General features: G+C 40.5%; 2 long non-coding RNA genes and 1 pseudogene across 3 annotated transcripts in view; 1 reads left to right on the plus strand and 2 right to left on the minus strand.

The window, feature by feature from the left end:
- The window catches only part of LOC146492043 (uncharacterized), a 60151-nt gene extending 36384 nt beyond the window's left edge, over positions 1-23767 (plus strand). Inside the window, exon 2 of the long non-coding RNA XR_014872467.1 lies at positions 23524-23767. This is a non-coding gene — a long non-coding RNA (uncharacterized LOC146492043). The remainder of the gene's footprint in view (positions 1-23523) is intronic.
- On the minus strand, positions 1130-3578 carry LOC146492044 (uncharacterized). Its single transcript, XR_014872221.1, has 2 exons — positions 1441-3578; positions 1130-1353 (listed from the first exon to the last, which is right to left on the minus strand). It is a non-coding gene; the product is annotated as an uncharacterized LOC146492044 (long non-coding RNA).
- Positions 16855-18999, minus strand: LOC146492045 (uncharacterized; annotated as a pseudogene). The gene is made up of 5 exons (XR_014872466.1): positions 18805-18999; positions 18500-18687; positions 18230-18416; positions 17931-18058; positions 16855-17844 (listed from the first exon to the last, which is right to left on the minus strand). The product of XR_014872466.1 is annotated as an uncharacterized LOC146492045 (transcript).
- Positions 23768-24591: the final 824 nt, after the last annotated feature.

Raw genomic sequence — 24591 nt, forward strand, 5'->3', positions numbered from 1 at the left:
ATAACTTTAAACTACAGCAAGCTGAGGTATGTGTAAAATCAATTTTCTATTGCCACTTCTTCTCTGTTCTCAAAATAGCATAAGAGAAAGGCCATTGCTAAAGAAAACGCGTGTGTCAAATGTTTGCCTGACTGTTCCCTGTAAAAATAGATGAAATATAGTATTTTGGAAAGACTAAACTAGAAAAATTTAATTGTTAGAAAAAACTTTACCTCTTGTTCTGCTTTTAAATTTTTTTTAGTTTTTAAACTGTCATTAGAGCAGCGGAATGTGAAAATCAGTAAATTACTTGAGGACTCCTACCAGGGGCAATTCTAGGATCAGAGCTTTGGGGGTGCTGAGCACCCAGAGAGCTGCCCGGCCAGGCAAGATAAACTTTACTCGTCATGATGAGACGTCTTCCCTGTGTCTGTCAGTCCCTGCATCCTTAAATGTCTCCAGTTGTCCCGAGTTCCCTGTGACTGTCTCCTTGGTGCATTTAAACCCTGTTCCTCCCTGTCCTCATCGTCTGTTGTCTTCGTCTCCATTATCAGTCATCATAATTTTACCATCTCTGTGTAAGTCTGCAAAATTCTTTATTAAATCATAAGATTCTTAAATTCATCAAGTCTCTCTGTGTCTGGGTCCTCGTCACAAAACATGACATCACTGTTTTGTACATTTTAACACAGTTTAATCCCCATATTTGTGAAAGAAAATCAAAACACCATTTAAAAAGTCAGTAACAAAACCATCAAATCAGATAAAGGTTATTTAAATGCTGCAAACGAAGAATGGATTGGAATAAAAAAACAAAAACAAACATATCCTAACCTTAATTACTGGGGGAAAATGATGAATGATGATCATAGTGAGTAAGAAGTAAACTGAGTGCATTTTTTGGACAGAGATTCACTTTTAATGTGTATGTATAATATAATACAGATACAGTGGGGCAAAAAAGTATTTAGTCAGCCACCGATTGTGCAAGTTCCCCCACTTAAAATGATGACAGAGGTCAGTAATTTGCACCAGAGGTACACTTCAACTGTGAGAGACAGAATGTGAAAAAAAAATCCATGAATTCACATGGTAGGATTTGTAAAGAATTTATTCGTAAATCAGGGTGGAAAATAAGTATTTGGTCACCTCAAACAAGGAAAATCCCTGGCTCTCACAGACCTGTAATGTCTTCTGTAAGAAGCTTTTCTGTCCCCCACTCGTTACCTGTATGAATGGCACCTGTTTGACCTCATCATCTGTATAAAAGACACCTGTCCACAGCCTCAACCAGTCAGACTCCAAACTCCGCCATGACCAAGACCAAAGAGCTTTTGAAGGACACCAGGAAAAGAATTGTAGACCTGCACCAGACTGGGAAGAGTGAATCTACAATAGGCAAGCAGCTTGGTGTGAAAAAAATCAACTGTGGGAGCAATCATCAGAAAATGGAAGACATACAAGACCACTGATAATCTCCCTCGATCTGGGGCTCCACGCAAGATCTCATCCCGTGGGGTCAAAATGATCATGAGAACGGTGAGCAAAGATCCCAGAACCACACGGGGGGACCCGGTGAATGACCTGCAGAGAGCTGGGACCAAAGTAACAAAGGTCACCATCAGTAACACACTACAACGGCAGGGAATCAAATCCCGCAGTGCCAGACGTGTTCCGCTGCTGAAGCCAGTGCATGTCCAGGCCCGTCTGAAGTTTGCCAGAGAGCACATGGATGATACAGCAGAGGATTGGGAGAATGTCATGTGGTCAGATGAAACCAAAGTAGAACTTTTTGGTATAAACTCAACTCGTCGTGTTTGGAGGAAGAAGAATACTGAGTTGCATCCCAAGAACACCATACCTACTGTGAAGCATGGGGGTGGAAACATCATGCTATGGGGCTGTTTTTCTGCCAAGGGGACAGGACGACTGATCCGTGTTAAGGACAGAATGAATGGGGCCAAGTATCGTGAGATTTTGAGCCAAAACCTCCTTCCATCAGTGAGAACTTTGAAGATGAAACGAGGCTGGGTCTTCCAACATGACAATGATCCAAAACACACCGCCCGGGCAACAAAGGAGTGGCTCCGTAAGAAGCATTTGAAAGTCCTGGAGTGGCCTAGCCAGTCTCCAGACCTCAACCCCATAGAAAATCTGTGGCGGGAGTTGAAAGTCCGTGTTGCTCGGCGACAGCCCCAAAACATCACTGCTCTTGAGAAGATCTGCATGGAGGAATGGGCCAAAATACCAGCTACTGTGTGTGCAAACCTGGTAAAGACCTATAGTAAACGTTTGACCTCTGTTATTGCCAACAAAGGTTATGTTACAAAGTATTGAGTTGTATTTTTGTTATTGACCAAATACTTATTTTCCACCCTGATTTACGAATAAATTCTTTACAAATCCTACCATGTGAATTCATGGATTTTTTTTTCACATTCTGTCTCTCACAGTTGAAGTGTACCTCTGGTGCAAATTACTGACCTCTGTCATCATTTTAAGTGGGGGAACTTGCACAATCGGTGGCTGACTAAATACTTTTTTGCCCCACTGTATATAAAAATACACTCCTTGAAAAATAGTCCTTGAAATGTACAAATGTACAAAATATTGATAAAAAAATTATAAAAATGGAGGCAACTTTGCCTATGTTACAATGTATACAATGTATGAAAATATCTTTACTGCAGATACTACTATGGCTCTGCAGATTTTTTATTTTATTTTAACCTATGTCGCCTCACCTTGAGGTTGGCAAATCTATCTATCACTTTTTGGTGGTCAACTCTCTCAAGCAGGTTAACAGTTTGTTTTGCCTGTCACTGTTCCCTGTCCGTTTTCTTACCTGGTTGTTCCTGATCTTGTACTTTCTCCTCACGTTCCCATCTTTCCTCTCTCCCTCTTTGGACTGACAATCATACACAAATGGATTGTATTCAATTAGATGAAAAAATTACATTAATATGAAAAAACAAATACTATTAAGATCACTAATAAAAAAAAGTCATCTCTCAGTGTACTTTCAACCAAAAGGCAAATAACCAAACCACATATACATCTAATAAAAGATATAAATATTGAAACACTGATCCAACATTATCCTTTATTGACGGATCATTTGATCTTACACTTTTACCTGAATGTAGCTCCTGGGTTTAATATCGGCACATGCACATATGACAAAATAACCAGCTTCTCTCATTCCATTTCAAACAGGACAGTGGTAACAACAGCAGGCCACTGACAATTTTAAGTTTTAGATTTTAAATAGGCTGTATAAATTTCAATAGGAGCAACAGGACGGTCAAATGTAGCTGATTTTACGACAGAGCAGGACGGATTGTAGGGTAGCAAACATCGTCGGAAAACACGTTTCCAACACTGCAGGTTACCTGGGTGTAATGTTTTTCAGCTAAAAAGAAGCATGGTGTGACTCCTACCTAACTATATAAAGAGTAACTGAAGGTTAAATGCAGCTAATATGTCCTGTTTTAAGCCAGGCACTCACACCTCCGCTCCACTGCGTTTCAGCCACCATCGCTCTGGCAGCAACGGCGCTAGAGCCAGAGCAGGGGAGAGGCGAGCTGGAACAAACCATTTTTTTTAAATTTTTTCTTTTTTTTTGGGGGGGGGGGGGGGGGGGTATCTATACTTTTGTTGTTAAAATGTTACGTCTCAAACAAGTACTGAATGCTTTTTATATTTTTAGTAGTGTGTCACACAAACAGCAAATATTGTCAAAAAATAAGTAAGAAATCTTTGGGGGTGCTTTGATTCAGCACCCCTAAAAATGGGCTAAAATCGCCCCTGACTCCTACACAGGAACCATGTATTTACATTAAATTTTTTTTAGAGGTTTCCATTCATGTTCCTATATAAAAGCAAGGTTGCCAAGCACCTATGCCATTTTGCAGTCACCAGTTTGTCAGGAAATTTTAGAACTTCTGATTCAAAATCACTTAGAAGACAGCAACTGCAATCTGGTCCAGTTCTTCAAGCAACCATTCCAAATGCAATAAAATAACAGGTTCATTGCATTAATTTTGGTCACGCCATAGTCTTTAACTATTGTTTTCACTAACATGATTGTAACATTAGTGTAATCCTGTTATGAAGCCGCGAGCTGTGTGCTTCTGCCATTACCATTTCACTGTTTTGAAATCTGACAATGAAGTGAAAGGATCACACATTGTAGTGATTTGTCAATCAATAGTTAACAATAGTTTATCCTCTTTTTTTTTACGCTGATGGGGCTATGTTTACAAAATCAAAATCATTGTATTATAAGCCTTGGTACTAGAACATTAAATCCTCAGGAAAGCATTTATAGCTGTCCTCCAGCAGGTTTCCAAACAAAACTTCTTTGTACAACCACCAGTCACATGCTGCTGACAATTACAAAGAATGTTAGTTTAAAGAATTCCCATGTTGGCTTCACTTTTCAGACGTGCAAGCCAGTTAATCTTTGATAGACATTTGATGGCATAAATACATGTCATCATTTGAAATAACTGAAATGACTTTTTTTCCCCTTCCTCTGCACACAAAGCCTCTTTTTTCCGCTGCTCCCATGTTCCCAGTGGGTTGCCACAGCAGACAGCTCCACGTATTTGATTTGCTAGATCTTAACACCGGACACCCATTCATGACACAACCTCAAATATATTTGCATCTCCCCACGGTTCTGAACGAGGGATCTTTTGTGTAATAGACAACAGCCTTAGTCACAGAGATGAGATACGATCAAAAAGTTTCAGGATTTAAATTTGCCCGTGTTCCATTCAAGGTTGTCTTCTGGTGCATCTGCTTTTGGCTTTCAAAATTCTCGCCATTTTAGACGTCATTTTGCGGAAGAGGGAAAAGTGTCATAATGACACTAAGGAGCCAATATTGTCACTCCCAACTTGTCAATTTTCAACAGTCACTTGTATGAATGAAGTGTCTTTTACTCCAAACAATCGTTTTTCCGTATAATTCAAATCTTACTTTCAGATTGTTTTACAGCAGTTACATTCTATTTTTTTTTCTTTTCCCGCCTGTCCCGTTTGGTTCTTTTGCCATCAGAATTATTGTCTAAAGGCAAAGAAAGATGCCCAATGGATTTACTTTACCAAATGGACCATCCCAGCCTTGCCGTATTGGTCTATTTGATTCACCTTTGCTTTTATTGTTTATTTTATTTTCACTTTCTACACACGGGACAGACTTGACAGGGGGAAAGAAGAGGGAGAAAGAAAGGGAGGTAGGGAAAGAAAAACAGCGGGGAAGAGGATTGGTGATAAAGGGCAAAAAACAAAAACCAACAAAACAAACAGACAAAAAATACATATATCAATCACCTGGATCACCTGTTGAGAAAGAAAAAAGAGAAAACAAGCAAAAAGAGCAATATAATAAACAACATCATTGATAATTTATGTGAATATAACAGTAAATACTAAATATTTAATATTATTGTGCAGCACGTAGGATGGACAGCGCACAGTGTGCTTTAAGGTAGGAGCCAAAAAGGGTGTAATTTGTGTCTGTGAGCACCCGTGTATACACCTGTGAGCATAAGCACGCTTGTATTTAAAAGGTTCCTTCATGTAATGATCTGCTAAAGGGTGTGGGGAGCCATAGCCCCGTCCTCCAGGGCATGAAGCAGGTATGGAGGAGATTCAGGCTCCAGACATCCAGAGGCCCTCAGAGCACAAGAGACCAAGGAAGACCAACGGAGGGGCAACCACGCCACACTCCCGGAAAGAGCTGAGGAGAGCCCCAGATGAGGGGTCAGCCGCAGAGCAGAAGCCGGGGGGGTTGCAGTGACGTGCCCGTGAGCTCCGCCGGCAGCCAGCTGTGCCAGAGTGACCGAGCCCCAGGCCGAGGGCACCTCACCCCCCGAAGGGGCCGAGCGAGCCTCAGGCTCCAGGCCCCGACAAGCAGCCACCAGGAGTGAGCCGGTGTGTACGCCCATCCGATGCACCGATGTCTGAGACAGACATAAATAGACACTGTACACACAATCACACTCCCCAAGCGTACTCTATACCCCAGGTCTAGGTACCCTTGCCCCTGGAGGGGGAAACTGCACCTAGACCCATGTAATGTTACCCTCTTCACTGGGGTGGAGAGAAGCAGACCGCCCGACTCCGCAGCAGCAGTGAGGTCCCACATTCCAGACCCCAATCGGATGGCCAACTCCTCCTCCCAGCCCCCCCACCCCAACAGGCAACAGAGAACGGGGGTGTGTGAAGACTCCAAACCTCCCTCCGCCCGCTCATATGTAGTGTTGATGCATGTGTGTTCTAAGGCAGCGGTCCCCAACCCCCGGGCCTCGGACCGGTACCAGTTCGTGAGTTGTTTGGTACCGGGCCGAGAGAGTTGAGGCTCAGGTGTGAAATGTATAGTTTTCCGGGTTTTTATTGGTTTTCAGCGTTATTTTGTTATCGTTTTTATTGTTTACTATCTTTTCACGTGTGTTATGAATAAATTTTCTTTTTTTCGGTACCGGTACTAGTTTTATTTTATTGTATTTATCCGTGACACCTTAAAGGCCGGTCCATGAAAATATTGTCGGGCATAAACCGGTCCGTGGCGCAAAAAAGGTTGGGGACCGCTGTTCTAAGGTGCTTTTACAGCAGCTCCAGCTACATTCTAAAGAAAAGAAAATGCTTACACCTCCACTTTCTCACCTTATATTCACTTATTGTGGTAGGCTAAACCTTTCATTGATGCATATACAGTAAGCACTTGTCATGGTCCTGAGTCTGCCGACTCAGTATTTTGTGTTTCTTTGTGCTTTTGTTATTCTGAGTATGTATTCTGTTATTATTTGCCATTTGTTAGGGTTCTGTTCTGTGCCTGCCCTGGTCCCACTTCTGTGTTCTGTGTGTCTATGGTGTCACACTGTCTGCGTGTGAATCTGTCTAAGTTCAGTGTCTCGTCTAGTTCTCTGGTGAGTGGTCGGTGAGTTTCCTGTCTTATTCTGAAGGTCCCCGCTCATGTGAGTATGTTCAGTTTATGTTTCCCCTGTCCCGTCGGCTCTGATTTCTCCCAGGTGTGTTGCCCTCCTGTCTCTCATCTCCTAATTACCTGGTGTGTATTTATACTGCGTGTCTGCCTGTGCTCCTGGTCGCGTCGTCTGTGTTTCTCTGTGAATCTTCTGTGTACTCAGCATTATTCCGTGTTTCACCGTGTCTCTCTGCTCCTCACCCCGTGTCCTCCTTTTGTGTTAGTTTTCCCAGTTTAGGTTTATGTTTCGGTTCTGCCCGCTTCTTGGTTATTACTCACTGTAAATAAATCTCACTTGCACCTCCACCACTGGCTGCTATTTGGATCCTCCTTCTCACCTCCACACGACTGCCGCCCCAGCCGTGACAGTACGACGCGACCACAAGATTGATCCAGCAGCTTTGTCTGGGGAGAACCACCTCGCACGCATCCAACGCCTGATGGGCTGGGTAACCCACACCACCAACGCAAGGGCGAAAGTAATGGGGTTAAAAGCCATCGGGGCAATCCTGGAAGGAAATCCCTACCTCTGCCAGCTCAAGGGAGTTTCGGACTTAATTTGCAACCTGCATAAAGGCCGGGGTGTGGTGCAAGCTTGGGAATCCACAAACTTTGTCCAGCAGCAGCGGACTACGGCAGCCCCGGAACAGTCATGTCAGCTTCTCCTGCCGGAGATTTTGCCCGGCCTGCCGGATGTGGTTTGCCCAGCCCGTCGGAGCCGTCCGCAGGGAGGAAGCGACGATCGCGCCGTCTGCGCGTCACCCCACAGCCGGATATTAGGACTTCAGAACTGCTGGCTGTGGTGAGTGAGAAGGACCCTTTTTCTGTTTTGGACTGTGGGACAGTTTATTCAGGGGCTTTGTTTTGTGCAGCAGATAACAAGGAGAACTGTTTGTTGCCTGTTCATTCTCCTGCTCAGCTGTATTTACCTCGTTTAGCTGCCCAGCCGCAAGCTCGTTTAGCTGCCCAGCCGCAAGCTCGTTTAGCTGCCCAGCAGCAAGCTCGTTTAGCTACCCAGCAGCATTCAGCTCGGCCTCCGGTATCCCCGCTAGTCCAATCATCTATGCAATCTCCGTCTTCACCGAATCCCTCTGTACGGGAGGCTATGTCTGTGCCTCCCATTTTGGACTCTTTTTCTAGTATGTATTTTTTGCAGAGAGACAAACACGTTAAAAATGTAATCATTCCTCAACAGCTGGCTAGTTTAGAGACTGTTACTTGCTCCAGGGCCTCACCAGAGGTTAAATTACAGCCCTCAGCTGACTCTGGACCCCTGGAGGCTAGAAACCCAGCTGAGGACTGCACCCAGCTGTTGCTGCCTGAGCAGGGTCGGTGCTCCGCGCAGCTGCAGTCTGATCTGTGTTTGCCAGAGGCCCGTGTGCCTGCTGGTCCTGTTGTGTCCCTGCCAGAGGCCCGTGTGCCTGCTGGTTCTGTTCTGTCCCTGCCAGAGGCCCGTGTGCCTGCTGGTTCTGATCTGTGTTTCCCAGAGGCCCACGTGCCTGTTGGTTCAGCCCTGCGTGTGCCAGGGGCCCTGGTGCCCGCTGGTATTGGGACTGTTTTTGCTGGGGGGCCCGAGGAACCCGTCCAGCAGCCTGCCCCGTCAGCTGGGGGGCCCGAGGAACCCGTCCAGCAGCCTGCCCCGTCAGCTGGGGGGCCCGAGGAGCCTGTCCAGCAGCCTGCTTCATCGGCTGGAGGGCCCGAGGAGCCCGTCCAGCCAGCAGCAGCTTCAACCATGCCTGCAGCTCCGGGTCCATCCTCGCCTAGTCCAGCTCCGGGTCCATCCTCGCCTGGTCCAGCTCCGGCTCCATCCTCGCCTGGTCCAGCTCCGGCTTCATCCTCGCCTGGTCCAGCTCCGGCTTCATCCTCAGCGTCGCCTGCAGCAGCCTCCTCATCTGCTTCTGCTTCGCCTGGTCCGGCCTCTGCTTCAGCATCTGCCTCAGCCTCGTCTGGTCCAGTTTCAGCATCAGCTTCAGCGTCGCCTGATCCAGCCTCCGCATCAGCTTTAGCGTCGCCTGCAGCAACCTGGTCAGCCTCACCTGCATCGGCTTCAGCTTCGCCTGGCCCAACCTGGTCAGCCTCACCTGCATCGGCTTCAGCTTCGCCTGGTGCTGCGGGGGCCACGCCGTCTTCAGGTCCCAAACTGCCACCTCAGCGTCGCCGGGCCCTTTTCCGGGCCTCTTGCCATCGTGGGCGGCCTCCGAGTCAGCGCTGTCATCCCCGTCGCCGCCGTCCGCATGGTCGGCCGCCTGAACTGTTTCGCCGTCGCCGCCGTTGCCGTCCGCACCTGAATTATTGATGAACTCTACGCACAATTTGTGTTGGACTAATTAAGTGCAGTAGTGAACCTTTAAACTGTTTGAGACAAACTTAACCTTCAAAGTACAAATGGTCCACCTATCGCCTCTGTCAGTGCGCCCCAGGGTGGCTGTGGCTACAATGTAGCATGCCATCACCAGTGTGTGAATGTGTGTGTGAAAGGGTGGATGACAGGTTGTGTAAAGCACTTTGGGGTCCTTAGGGACTAGAAAAGCGCTATACAAATACAGGCCATTTGCCATTTACCATTGAAATACCTCTACTGCAGTGGAAAGTCACAACTTTAATTTTGAATGCAAATGTTCATTTCCAGTATTAGAATTGTGCAATTGTATTCAACTTTGTCAAGTGCCACTGCTGCTAGTTTGCAAGTGGGTGCAGAGAAGTTGGTTAGTGTCTTCTATGCAAACTATGGGTAACCGTGGCAACCTATTACTGACACAAAGAAGTTTTTGGTACAGCACTGTATATCTTTTTGAGCACTTTCACCTAGTGACTAGCAGCAGCCCCTAGCAACCCCTTGCCAACTGGTCTGAAATATTTCCCCTTAGCGACCAGTGGTTGCCAGAGGTTGCAGACTGGTCTCTAGGCCTGTGCTACTGAGCCTTAGGTTAGTGCTAACCACTCTTCATAATGCATATTGTGGGGCCCAAAAACAAAGGCAGAGCAGTAATATAGCAGTATAGACTACAGACCACACCAACAAAGGAGCACTGCTTGCATATATAATAATGTAATAATTTGTAATACTGTAATAATTTGGCCTAACAGAATTAGTTACTTACATTTAGAGATATCACCTGAACAGCTAAAAAATTTCTTAGTAGTAAAATGAAAAAAGCCTAAAGAAAGAAAATTGTTTTTACCTGTTCTACCTGACTCACTCCTCGCTCTTCACCATGCCCTTTGCTTTGTTTTCATCTCATATGTTTGTTAGTGAAAGACTATGTGCAAACAAAAAAAAAACATAAAACAAACTAAAAACCCCACAGTTAAACTCTAATTTAAAAATCAAAAACACCCTCCAACTGTTTTTCCTCCTGAGATGGATCAATGTAGCCACTCTCCGCACAAACGCTCATTTCAAAGTGGGCAGAACTGCAAGCATGACCACTTCCAATTCGCTAGTGTTATTATATGTACAGATGCTGATATGAAACTAAAGTGGGGCTTATTAAATTTATTGAGAATTTTATAGTGAAGGTAATCTTTACTGCAAATATTAATGGAAAAAAACAAGCTTTGAAAAAGGACATTATCTACTGGCATAACCTAGTTCACACCATAAATACATTTTATGCTATTAGTTGAAAAGAACAGCGTCTCACACATGATTCATTTTGAGTTCACCTCTGCAAAATTAATCATTTAGCGAATGGTAGAAAACCATTGTGAGACACAGTAATCTTCACACTGAAGAATTGTGGAGAGCATACATGTTCCAGGAAATTGAGATCCGGAGCCCCTCATGCCCCTTGTAATTTACACCCATGGTTAAAGGGGTAGTGGGGGTAAAATAAATTAATTGCTCATCCTTATATCATCACACATAGTGCACAGATACACAGATCAGCTTGATAAAAACTGCTTAATAAAGCAATACTAACACATTAATTTCATTAGGCCCCAGTCACATAGTCAGAGACCAGCCAGGAACTGCTCAGAAACCATCGTCCGTTGGTTGGCAGGTTGGTACTGTGGTGGTTGGAGGCTGAGTGCTGTCTCTGGGTGAAATCAGTTGCAAAAAAGGTGTTGCACCAAAAGCCTTGTTTTAATTGCCCCAGTCACTAACAATCTCAGAGAACATGTATTTTTCTCTAGTGACCAGATTTTGTATCATGGGTCATTGACCCAGTGTTTTGAGTTTGTACGGGTTCATGATGTATTCCTGAATTTATGTGTTTTACTTTGCCAAGACTGAGAGCTTTGTATTATTTCCCTGCACTCCTTAGTTTATTTATCAATGATTCTAGTTCTTATTTCTTTTTCTGAAAAGTTCCCTTTTTCGCGTCCAGTCTTGTCAAGCTTAATTTGTTCCTGCTGTGTTCCTCAGGTGTTTCCACTACCCTTATGGCCCTCCTGTGTATATATGTCTCAGTCTTCCTTTGTCATTTGTTGTGATCTCCTTTATCCCTCCTGCTGTGCGTCCCGTTTTGTGTGTGTGTGTGTGTGTGTGTGTGTGTTTCTCATATAATTTCCCAGTTTAACACATTCTTCTACAACTCTGCCTGCCACAAGGTGTATCATGACAGGTCAAGGGGTTACCAGCGGCCCTGATGCCTACGTGACTGAGACCCTAAGATCTCCTGTACTTTTCAACCAAACCAGCACAATTTGGATTTGACAGCTATCTTCACATTTCTGTAGCTGTTTTTAGTGTTGCTTTAAAGTTCCTTGACACAACACCTCTTATCTTAGTAACACCCATTAGTTTATCCTCAAAGCTTTTCTTCAAAACGCACAACCTTTTAATTCCTCATCATTTGACTCCCATGTTTTGTATCAAGCTGCCGCCTTTTACTATTTTTAAGAGTTTTTAAAACTGCCAGCGCCAATCCAGTCCCACCAGTAACAGGAATAAAGGCCTAAAATTGAAATAAAAACTATGAAACACCTTTAAATGGGTAAAGGCAATAGCCTTCCGAATGATTTAGTACAACTGCCATTTTTGTTTTTTATCAGTCGTGTATCTGAGTCATAGTAAAGTGCTGCCAGGACCAGGAAAAAGATGCTATTTTCTTTTCCATTTTGATTATTATTTTCTTTACATGCACTGTTAAAAAAACATCTTAAAAAAACAGTAATATTCCGGCAGCTGGGGCGCCAAAATAATACCGTAAAATAACAGAAAATAACTTTCCCATAAAAAAACTGTTATTTTCAGTAATGAAAATAGTTTGTTGCACTAATTTTACATGGGATTTTTCCTTTTCCAAGTGCTTTTAAACATTAAATTAGGAACATTTTAACGTGATTAAACAATGAAATTACCTATAAACAAGGTCAATGAATGTGGCAATATGAATAATAATGCTTAAATTTACAGAAATATACAGTTAACAGTTGAGTTAAATAACATAATTTGTTGTAAAAAAAAAAAAAGAAGTTGTATATTCAATTATATTTGATGTAATACTACATTTTACAGCACAAAATAATTTGATTTATCTTTCAAAACATGTCAAAAAACTAGATATTGGCTTTAAAATTACAATTCACTGTTAATTTTACATAATATCACATGCAAATTTAGATTTTAAGTGTAATTTAACATAAATTTCCTGAATATTTACTGGACTTTCAGTTTGAATTAAGTGTGGTCCCTGTAAGATTGTGGGTTTTATCTGTCACAAAACACCCAAAGAACCCTTATTAAACTAAAACCCTGATTATAATTACATCAAGATTATGTTAAGTCTTGATCATGTGTTGTGTATGAGCAGTTTGTAGATGTTTATTTTACTTATAAGACATGAGACATAGTTTCAATAATTAACATGGATTTTATTGACAAAAAGATAACCCTTCCTGGAACAATCCAAGAACAACTAACACTTATGCATATACAAAGGCACGTAGAAAAAAGAATGTAATGCAAACGCACATTTGAGAGAACAAAAGAAGGGGACGATGCCACCTCGAACGTTAATCTGCCTCCCCACATCTGGAGCAACGAAAAGGGGTATATTTGAGGCACATAACCTGCAGGTTTAGAAGTAGCTCTAGCTTTCTGATGGTCTCACATTCAGGGCTGCTGCTGGCCATTTGGGTTCCCTTGGAGAAATTTGCAAAGTCATCATATGCAAAGAACAACTCGAGTAAAACAAAAGCCTCATTGTTATGCTGATTATACTTAACTGATAAGTATTGATATGTTGTAAGTTGTCACTTTAACACAAACTTTTACCAAAATAACTGAACGAATGGGATTGTGTTTGCAGAGCAAGCACCACAAGTGTCAATGTATAGTCTATTACAATGAACTGAGATGAAGATAATACTTAAGACAATGCTACACCTAAAGCAGGACAGAGTGACAGAGAGCCTGTCAGCAGACAGTAACATACCAACTGGCTAGCACTAATGCTAGCTAAATGTGAACAGGATTTGCAGCCTATATTTCACTTTTCCCCTATCAAGCGGGCCACCCGTGCTGTTGACACTGACCATGAACCAGAGACCAGTGTTACTGAACAACAGATAAGGTTATCCTCAGGATAAAAATAAGAACTTTTTATGCTCTCCACTCATAGTCCGCAATTTTGGCGATCAACGTCAGAACCTTTGGATTGACTGCAAGGTTTTTCTTAGACGTGTTCCACTCCACTTTGGATCCCTTGTTGGGGTTTATCTTAAGGCATCTGTCGAATGAAAAACAACATCTTCATTAAGAAACCGAGGACTGGACTGTATGTGTTTTTTTTTTTAATTTGCAATGAATCTAAGTGTAGATTGAGCTTGCTTTTGAGTGCGTGTTTGGACATACAGGTCACTGTGAAACAGAGGGTTGATGCAAAGATGTTTGGTTAACCTGTGAGTCTATTGCAAATGCGGTTTCCAGGTAGTGAAACATCTGTGAACATCTACTACTCAAAGGTCTCTTTCTATAACTTGACATGAGCATGAATCAAGGATATTTCAGGGACAGCCATCTGAAACGCAAATATTAGTTATTTGTTGATTTATCAATCTACACATCATCTCAACACTCAAGCATTGCTCATTCTTATGTGTTTTAGCTGCAAATGAGAGGAGATCTGATGATTTGATTTGGATTGCATAACTTTAGATTTCACTGTCTCATCATTCTTATGTCTCAATGCATAAAAATGACTGGTGCCGCCTTACCGTTGCAAGAATTCCAAGGTTGCTGCCTGGGCTACTGGATAAGAAATGTTCGTGCAGTAGTAAGAGCCAAACATCAGGATAAGTGCGTCGCTGAAGATAGTGACATGGCCATTCACAATTGCCTGGTCCACAGATAACATGAAGTGCTCGGCTGCCAAAGTAGAGTTTCCTGTTGTGTACATGAACAAGAGACAAGGGGACAAAAAAAACAAGTCCACACATGACTCAAACAACTACACAGTAAAATTCGGAGTGTTAAAATAACACTTAAATAGTTAAATTTAACACTGGTCCCGAGTCTATTTTGTCCCATTCGGAATTGGTGTTAAATCAACTCTTTCTATAGTGTTAAAATTTTAGAGCAAAATGAACTCTAAATAGAGTAAAAATTTAACACTGAGTAACACCGCAGAGTGTTAAATGAACCTAACACTACTAGTAGTGTCATATTATTTGCTCTATCATAGTGATAAATTAACTCTATTTGAGTAAAATTCCACTGATTTTTAACACTGAATTGAGTTATTTGAAATTAACACTGGGAGTTCAAATAACTCTGATGAGAGTTGATGTTACTCTATACTGTGTTATTCATACACTAATCTCTAGTGGAAAAATTAGCTCTCATAGAGTAAAATTTTAAATTAATTTTACACCAAGTAGTGTTACTAAAACTCTTCCTGTAGTGTTACCTTTACATTCAATTTAGTGTTTTGCAGCATGAAAACCTGGTTTCTAATTATGCTTTAAAATATAAAACAAGTAAGCAAAAATCACAACTAGATAATACGTTTAACGGCTTTATTTTGATGTCAGGCTCAAAATATTAAAACATCTCATGTAGTGTACATAAAACACTACACACACAAAAACAGTCATAAAACACTTTAAAACAATGAATTTAGTTTGGCATAAAATGACAATATGGAACCACATACAGGGAGGAATCAGAAGTGCCATACTTCATTTGAAGATCAAATGGTTTGAAGTAACACAGCTCTTTTATGTTCAACACCTTCAGCACCATATTGGGGTGCATTCTGACCTTAAATGCATAATAATGGTCATCAAAACACAGGGTTTCCATCAGTTTTCCACAGAGCAATACAATGTCATCTTTCACAACAATACTTTTGATCTGATAAAACACTGGAATCTCAGACACTACCTCTGTACAGATGATAAAGTCAGGGCGGTACTCTGTACCATGATGTTTTATCCACTTAGCTGAAAAAACACTGGTAGATAACGCAGCTCCAAATTTTAAAGCAATTTCTGGACCTTCTTTCAGCTCTCCAAGTGTCACCATCTTTCCTGGTCCTAAAGCTAATCTTTCAAGGCTAAAAGACTCCCAATACATGGCCATACAACTTTGGTGTTTCTTGGCCAATGTCATTGTAATGTTTTTAAAGCTTTTTAATTGCTTCTGAAAGAAGTTATGTTTGGCTTCATAATGCATGCACCACATGTGCAGAATTGGGCCAATATTTCGTATACTGCGAGGGTAATGTATCATGAAGTGATGCTTTGGTAGGAGACTGAGTGTAGGAAATAACTGCTTAAAGAGCTGATGATGATCAATAATTAAATGTTTAAGGTAGATGGTCATACCTTCTGACAGCACTGGTGAAAACACAATATTGACAATTTGTAGAAGCAGAAGTAGAAGATGCCAGTAGCTATCACCCACCTGTACTAAATCGGCAAACATCAAAGGTACATTACGCAATAAGCACCAAGTTTGAATTGCATTTAGTCCAAAATCATTACTGCCATCAAACAACTTTACCCTTGGTGGGCGATTTCGCTGCTGATTGAAGCCATAGTCAAAGGCATGTATTCTACCAGCAAGTTGTTCAGCACTTAGGAAGTTCTCCTGAATGTACTGCAGCACAAGTTTCACCTCTAACTGAGCAACTCCCTCCAAAATGTCATGCATGATATCTACAGAAAAATTGTTGGCTGTGTTGAAATATTTAAGTGAATTCAAGAGACAAGTGCGTTTCACACCACATACATGAGGTAGCGTAGGATCTCTTTGTACACTTTCACAGTGCTGCTTATGCATATCAAGAGTTCTTAGTGCAACACCAGAATCATCTTCACAGAACACACTTTGAAAACAATCCTTCTCAAGCAGACAAAAACGACAACAATATTGAGCTGCAAATGACTCCACGAACCCAAACAGACTATGCAAGTCAAGATTGTCCCCAGTGACCTGGATTACAGTGCCATGAACCAAGTGTTTAAACATGGGAAGTTTCAGTCCCTCTGTCTCAAGAACTTTCAGATCATTGACAAGTGGCTCAAGGATTGAATTAAAGCCATAACGCTTTGAGTCTTGTGCATGAAAAAGAGCACACAAATGAATATTGACCAACAACGAATTAAAGATTGGAGGAAAATTCCTTAGTGTAAAGTATATTGCACCTAATTTATGTACACCATTTTTAGAGCCCAGGGGATTTGCAGTTTCAAAGTCATCATAAAACAGTTGAATTTGTAAGGCATCTTTTTCTGCAGAAAATAGGGGACATCTTTTAACATAGGCAGCATCGATTAAGTCTGCATACACACCTTCTCTGGACATATTCCTTGACTTGAACATGTCGACGTCAACAACATGGTGGTTTTGAAAGATAGTTTTCAGTGTTTCCAAAATAGGAACATATGCAAACCTATCAGTTACAATGACTTGATCAAAAGTCCCTGTGATCTTGTTTCTTCTACTGTCAAATCTTGTGCCAAGCACCATTTCAACAGGTTCAACAGTTGCCCATTTTTGTTTAAAGTGCCTATTTCGTTTAGCTTCTAAATTTAACAGTGTGAATGGGTTTTCAAAGTTTTTGAATGACTGCTCTAATTTCTTTTTACTTGTAGTGTCCTGTGAAGGTAAGCTCTGTAAAGCTGCATCTTTAGCCTGAGTATGAATCTCAAAAAACACTTCCTCCATTGAGGAGACAAAACTATTCACAGTAGATTGGCTTAATCCAGCTGCCCTGAGCTGTGCAACAGTAGAGGCACACATATCCAAAGTGCTCTTATTTGAACTTTTAAACATTTCAGATGTTGTGGGTGTTTCTTCTAAATTAGTTGACACCACCTCCCCTGTAGTGCTAACTTCTTTAACTGCCACATCAGGCTGTAAATTAACATCAGTGTCAGCCTGTTGGTCGAAATAGTTAAGGTGTTTGGTATTTAAATGTTTTCTAAAACCTGAAAAAGTGCCAAACACACAGTCACAGTCACACTGGGCACATTTAAGGCGAAGATTTCTTCCAGGTAAGTAACCATGGACCAACCGTAAATGCCTAACAAGCATGTTTGAACCAGTAAACTCAGCCTGACAGACAAAACACTTCATGATGGAGAATTAACCTTCAAGCCCTAACGAAGCAACCTTGTCCTTATTTCAGCAACTCTGGGACTTTCTTTGACTTTGCCAACATCTATATTGTACACAGTGGTTTGGATGAACGTTTACATGTTGTGAAGCATGGTGTTGTAAGATGTGCCAAACACAAAATGTGCTTTAAACAGTTCATCAAAAGCACCAAGTGAAGAGGTAGACTTGCATGGTATAGCATTCTTGTCAAGAATAAGGAAGAACTGGTGGATGTCATTCTTTTTCACCCCAACAGCCAGGAGGTAGGGTTGAGTGCTGGTAGTGATGGCATCAAGGTGCTCTTGGATATTTGTTCCAGTCTGAAAAGACAAATACAGACAAGCAATAAGAATCAAGTGTTTCTTAAACTGGTAATTCATACCATAAAAATAGAAAAGAAACAAACCTTCTTGAAGACCACAAGATGCCTTTCTGCTTGAGAAGCTGACACCTTTCCTGGTCTCTTCCGACCCTGACCAGATGGTGGAATCAGATGTAATAGCAATAGAATCGCTGAGAGGTCACTGTCCCAGCCTGAAAAAAATATTTGTTTTTAATAAAGTTGAATCATCATCGTCAATAACAAATTTCAATGCATCTGCATTGACAAAATGTTTGAGTAGACCCAAAATACAAAAGGACAGCTGTTCTGTGACAAACATTATATATGCTGTGAATGTGCTAATCAAAGAAATAACAGCTCACCAATGTCAGCATTAACTTCAGTGGCATCCTCAGGAGAGTCAGCTGCCAGCAAGAGTTCTTCCAGGTCACTGGTAGAAGGAAGCTTTCTGCCTTGTTGGATAATCTTTCTTTTGAATGTTGTTGGCCACCTCTCCAGCAACCTGCCTGATACATCCTCACCAAACATCAGTACAAAATCCTGTTCGATCTGTAACAGGGATAGAGAATTATATCTGCTATTTGCAAAAAATAAAATGTGTTTACATTGTCAACATAATGAAAAATATTCACCAAGTCTTTGATATCTTTGAAACGTGGAAAAACAGACAGTATGTTGCTTGACAGCAGGGGGTCAAGGACCATGTTGTGTCGATAAACAAATGTCAACTTCATCTTCTTCTTGACTGTGTCTTCATCAGCTCAATGTTTCATCAGAGAGATTGCTTCCTGGTCTTCACCCGATGATCCATCTCCTGGTGCTAGACAATATGAAATACAACTTTATCAAAACTAATAATAACATGTGATAGCCATTATTAATACAGAACCACAATTTGGAACTGTATTATATGTTTCCACTTAATTTTAAATGTTACCTCCAGATGATAATCGCCTCTCTTTAGCAGTGCATCTCTGTATGGTTTTAATCCTCCAGGCCAAGTACCCAGTGCCACTCTCGCCATCATAATAATGTTCCTTGGAGAGTGACATATACAGACATTTTGTTTATTAATTTATCAGTAAGTTATGTAACCATGAACAGTTGATAAGGACATACATTTTGGCAGGAGTTAAAATTTTGATTTTAGTTGTATCAGTTATCACTGTTAGCTACTTACATTTTTTAAGTATGGGTCACTGAGGTAAGGGGAAAAGGTTACAATTCCTCTGGCATTCATTTCTTTTAACTGCCGTGGTGGTGATGTACTGCAAGATCAAAAGGAAAAGAACTAGTCAGCTTCCCTGGAATTAATAGAGATTTAAAATAATTTGAAAATGATAGTAAAAACCACAGGGCCAGAAATAAATTACCCATTTTTTTCTGTCATGTCAGCTACCAGTATGTTGACCATTTTTCTTCTGGTTTCATCCACCAGGGACTTGGTCCGATTGTACTCATTTATTATACGTTCTCCACCAGGTTTGCTGGTGAGAATGGATTCCACCAACTGGAAAAAACAATAAAAACATTCTACATGTTGATATAACCACTACAGTTCAGAACACATAAACTACAAACAAAAAAGACACTATTAGAAGAATGTGGAAGTCTGTTAACTCTTACTTGCTTAGCTTCTGCATCCAGCTTCTGACGTTTCTTCAAAGGGCTGTCTGAAAGGATGACGGTATCCTGTGAATCTGATGAATGATAACTGGAACCGCTCAGGAGACACTTCTGCAACAGATGTTTCCAGACCTCAAAAATAGGAGCAAAACAAATCAGTTTAGACTCATTTTATACACTCTTTGATTAAACAATGTAATAATGACACACACAAAAATGACATCCAATGAAACACACATCACTCAAACAAACCTGTTTCATATTTGATGGTTAGTACTCCGGTTGAGGGATCTGTTACTATATCCTCAAATACATCCTCATCCAACTCAGTCCCTGAACTATCAAAAACTTTCACTCCTTCTGTTACGGCTGGCACACCAAACTTTGCAAAGGCTGGAAACAAGCACACAAGTTTGTGTAAACAAAAAGATTACATGACATCTAATGTTTTGTAGCTTAAAATGAAGATCATTTCAAGATACTTCTTCAAAAGTGAGTCAGATAAATAAAAGCTAAATTATTAAGCGCCACTGATATGCTTGATAAGTGGTAGATTAACACTCACATTATGCAGTTTTTTCCCCACTAAATATACATTCATAACTAAGATGCTTCCAAAACACAGATCATTTTCAATTAATCATAAAATGCAGTTTGGAGAGACTAAATAACAAAAAGAACTTAAAGCCCCTTGTACACCTTTTTTATACAATGTTGGTTTCTTACCGGCAATCAAAAACTCCTTAAGGCTTGGCTCAGATACTCTAACAAATTTCTGCACACCTCCGAGTTTTGCTTTAAGCAGCATGCTTCCTGTAGACAGTAATTTCTTATAGTCAGTGCTCTTCATTGAACTACAGTAAACAAAAAATATGAATATTAAAACAGTCCCATAAATACCAGCAAAATAGCCTTGAAGTGTTATTTCTTACTGTATGTTACTTTTATGTCAGTGTAACAAGGTGTTTCAGCTCCTTGGCGGTAGTTTTTAGCCCTTTACTAAATGAATATTTCATCTACAAAAGATATAATCCTCAATACAAAACTAAAATAATTACTACTACTTTTTACCATTTGTCTGATCTAACTTAGCACTAGGGAGTCAGTATTTTGTCATCATTAGTTAACATACTGAACAGTCTGGTAACCAAAATGGAAAAAGGAGTGGGGTAACTTTTGTCAATACCATCAACTCACAATAAATACAAACGCTGTCATCTTAAATTCAAACTACTAAAAAACAGCATTAAAAACTGAATCCTGGACATTTTGGATACTTTATCAAGCTATAACACCTGCTGGTTGTACTCCTGTAACTGTAAAATCGCTGAAGACAGCCGAGTTAAAATAAGACAATAACCTTACTGAAAACAACCTCTATATCTGGTACATAGGTATCAAAAAAAGAAAAATGTAACATTTAGTGTAAACCTTTAATTAGTTAATGTTTGGGTTATGTAATTTAAAATTTAACGATAACTAGCGAATTGCCCGCGCACTGAGGTTAGCCAAAATGCTAGTTAGCTAGCTAATGTTAAGATGTAGATCCCAACACATGGAGGGTTTAATTTAATGGAATTTCGAACATGCTAGAACACAACACAATCACCACTACACACTGAAATAAATTTTGATAACAAGCCTTACAGTCCAACACTGATATCAGTCAACTTTTTTAGCTAATTAACAACCTTACATTAGCATACAGACAGTGTCACATTTGCTTCTGGTACAAAATGAAATATATAATAAACATGGACAAAAGGAATGTAACCTTATTTTAACGTGCTACCTGTGCTTAAAATGTCGAATTGTTGGTTTAATAAGTAAATATGAACAACTTACCCTGCAACTGATGTGAAGAAAATGGCGTCCTGAAAAATCCTCTTGGTTTGAAAACGAGTCTGTGGTGGGAGGAGCTTTCTAGAGTAACGTTGACACTGCCTCTTTTAACTCCACGAATCATCACCCACACTGGGGGGCGTTTTGCTCCGGCTGTTGTTATAATGACTCTATTAGAGTAAATACACTTTAACACTGGGAAATTTACTGTGTAACTGCAATGTTACAACTGATGTATATCAATTACATACACTGACATGCAGTTTGGGCCCTGCGGTCAACTACAAGGTGTCCAAACTTTTGCTGTGGGCCTTTTCCTTTTCTGTTTAACAAAATATGAAAATGATTTTATTTGAAATTAAATGTCATCTATAACTTTAAGCCATTTGGAGATTATTTCATCTTCTACTTGCTTAACTGTTCACATGAACTGAAATTTTGACCATGGGTGCCCAAACATTTACATTAAAGCACCACAACTGCGACAGGTGTAATCTTTTGACATCCGTAAATGCAGCACAATACTCACCTTTACAGCTTACTGAATAAATTTGAGAACTCACACTACTAATCTGCAGGGGAAGAAACAAAACCTTATGAATCATGAAACCTGCCAAAATCCAAATACATGTATGCAATGTACGTTTAAATGTAGTCAAATAATTCGCCTCAGCTGCTTTAGCCCTACTTCCTTTCCACAAAATAGAAGGAAATACTTGGCTTACATGTCCATTACATTTTACAGGGCAAAACTAGCACAGTGGGCTACTTCTATTTCCTATTTCTCTCACTTCATCACGCAGCACATCTTGGCACGCACGAGCTCTCTACAAGAGTGCAGGTGTGTTGCTAGAGTGGAACAGGTCGCCTATTAGCTCTTAAGTTGCATACTTAATTTCACATTAAGACAAATGCATCAGTGGCAGCTGTCATCGTGGGCCCCCTAACGGGTATTAGCAGTGTAGAAACTTAGCGGTGTAGAAACTATCCACGTAGCAACTGCTGTGTTTACACGGTCACAGAAAGCTAGCAGCTAACAAATTAGCGAACAACAACTGATAGCCAGCAAGATAGAGGCTGGTCTAGTTGTATACTAACTGCATCTTATACTGACAGACGACGTCCTTTGCCTTCATAGCTAGGGATTCCATGCCTTTCAGTAAACTACGAGCCATAGTGGTCAAGCAATTCCAAGTTAAATCTACTAAGCTGAGTTTGATATACTTGCCTTGCACTTGCACTGCATGGACGATCTTTCACCAACCTCTCTCCAGTGTTGCCAACTCCTCAGTAAGGAAAATCGCTATTGGTTGTCCTAAAAGTCGCTAGAAGTCGCTAAATGACGTCATCACCTAATTTGCATAATTGACCATGCTAATGTATTTGTAACCTACGCTGCTGGAGAGAGAAATAACATCGTGGACGAGACATAAAGTGAGCAAAAAACGTCCTAAATGCAGTTAGAATTTATTTAGAACTACAAATTAAATTTCTTTTAAGCAATTATTGTTTTTTGTAATGTCACAATTCCAACCCTGCTCCTTAATCCGGGCTTGGACCGGCAAAAGTGACCCGAAATAGGCACTCTGGTGGAGTTACTTTGTGTGTGTGTGTTTATAAGTAGTTTTAAACCTGATCCAGAAAACAGCATAAGAGTAAAAGAAGAACTGACTGCGTTACAGCACCCGCTGCTTGTTGAGAGTAAAAGCGATATGCGCTTTCACGTCTTTTTTTTAGCGACTTTTCTTGGAAAAAAAGTCGCTAGGGGGTCTGAAAACTTGCTAAATATAGCGACAAAGTCGCTAAGTTGGCAACACTGCCTCTCTCTTCCAGCGCGCTTTCAATTAGTGATGCGCAAATCATGAACTAATCGTTCAATACTCGAGAATCACTTTACTGACTCGTGAATCATGAGTCACATCCCAACTGACTCACTGACTCATCCCTGTTGCTCTTAGCAAACTAATTTCATTAGTAGAAATATATCTAGCTTATAATTAAAACTGTGAGGAAAAAAACAACAGCCAGTTTCTTAACAAAAACATTTCTGCTCTGAACTGGAAGAAAAAACCCTGAGTAGAAGCTCACATCAAGAAAATAGCGCCTTGGTTCACAGTAGCATCGCTCTGCTAACATGCTAACAGCAAATTTGAGCTACTCACCCCCTCCCTCCTGTGCTGAATCGTAGCGTAAGCGAATCACTCAGGACTCACTCACCCCCTCCCTCCTGGCTCACAGCTTCTTCTTCTTCTTGGTTGGCAACCAATGTTAAGGCGCATTACCGCCCCCAGGCTCACAGCTCAGTGGACATTTAGATGAGAAAATATATATTTGACACATTTGAGGAAAATACTACTAAAATAAAATAAAAATAAATAAAATAAATGTTCCCTTTAGAATTTTTTTTGCTCTTTTTTGCTCCATAAAAATAGTTGTTTTTCTTTTTCAATCACTCATCTTAGCAGTAGGATATACATGACAGGAGAAACAAATTAAGTTTGAGGGAAAATGTAAATTTTTCCACTCTGGCCAACTGACACAAATGAGTCAAAAATCCGATTCACTTTGGTGAGTGACCCCTTCAAACTCGATTCAGTAAAAAGAATCAAGTTTACCATCACTACTTTCCACAGCCATACCCGCGACCTTGTGGTTGTTAGTTCACATTCATTGGCCGATGCTTAGCGTCATGTTTTTATGTGTCCCAACATCCAATGGCATGTCACATTGTTTTCATGGCCACGCCGTCACCCCAGGTGCAGAGGCCTATTTCTTTTCAAGAATGTTGTGAATACTTTGAGATTTATATTAATTGCAATTCCTACCTCTACATTTATCTTTTAAAATATATAATTAGCACAGCATGGCCGTGCAATGTTTTACATGTTTTTTTTTTTAGTTTTTATTCCTATTATATTATTATAATATATATATATAATAATATATTGTTATATTTTCACTTGTTACCTCTGAATTATTAAATCAGACCTAGATGACAAAAAAATTTTCAGAAAAAATATAATTCAAATACTCCTTTAATTATTCATTATTCTCATTAATTTTCGATCATTTTATATATTTTTCCATAATATTACATTTGAATTTAACAGATCAATCTGTCAAATAACAGACAAATATTTGTGAAATTATGATACCTTTCTGAATGTATTTTTACAATCTAAATATGCATATGTACAACGAGATATATTTAAAAAACAAGAAAATTGTGTTTTATTACATTTACAGTGATGTTATG

This window comes from Neolamprologus multifasciatus, chromosome 23 (genome assembly GCF_963576455.1).
Source record: "Neolamprologus multifasciatus chromosome 23, fNeoMul1.2, whole genome shotgun sequence".
Classification (NCBI taxonomy): Eukaryota; Metazoa; Chordata; class Actinopteri; order Cichliformes; family Cichlidae; genus Neolamprologus; species Neolamprologus multifasciatus.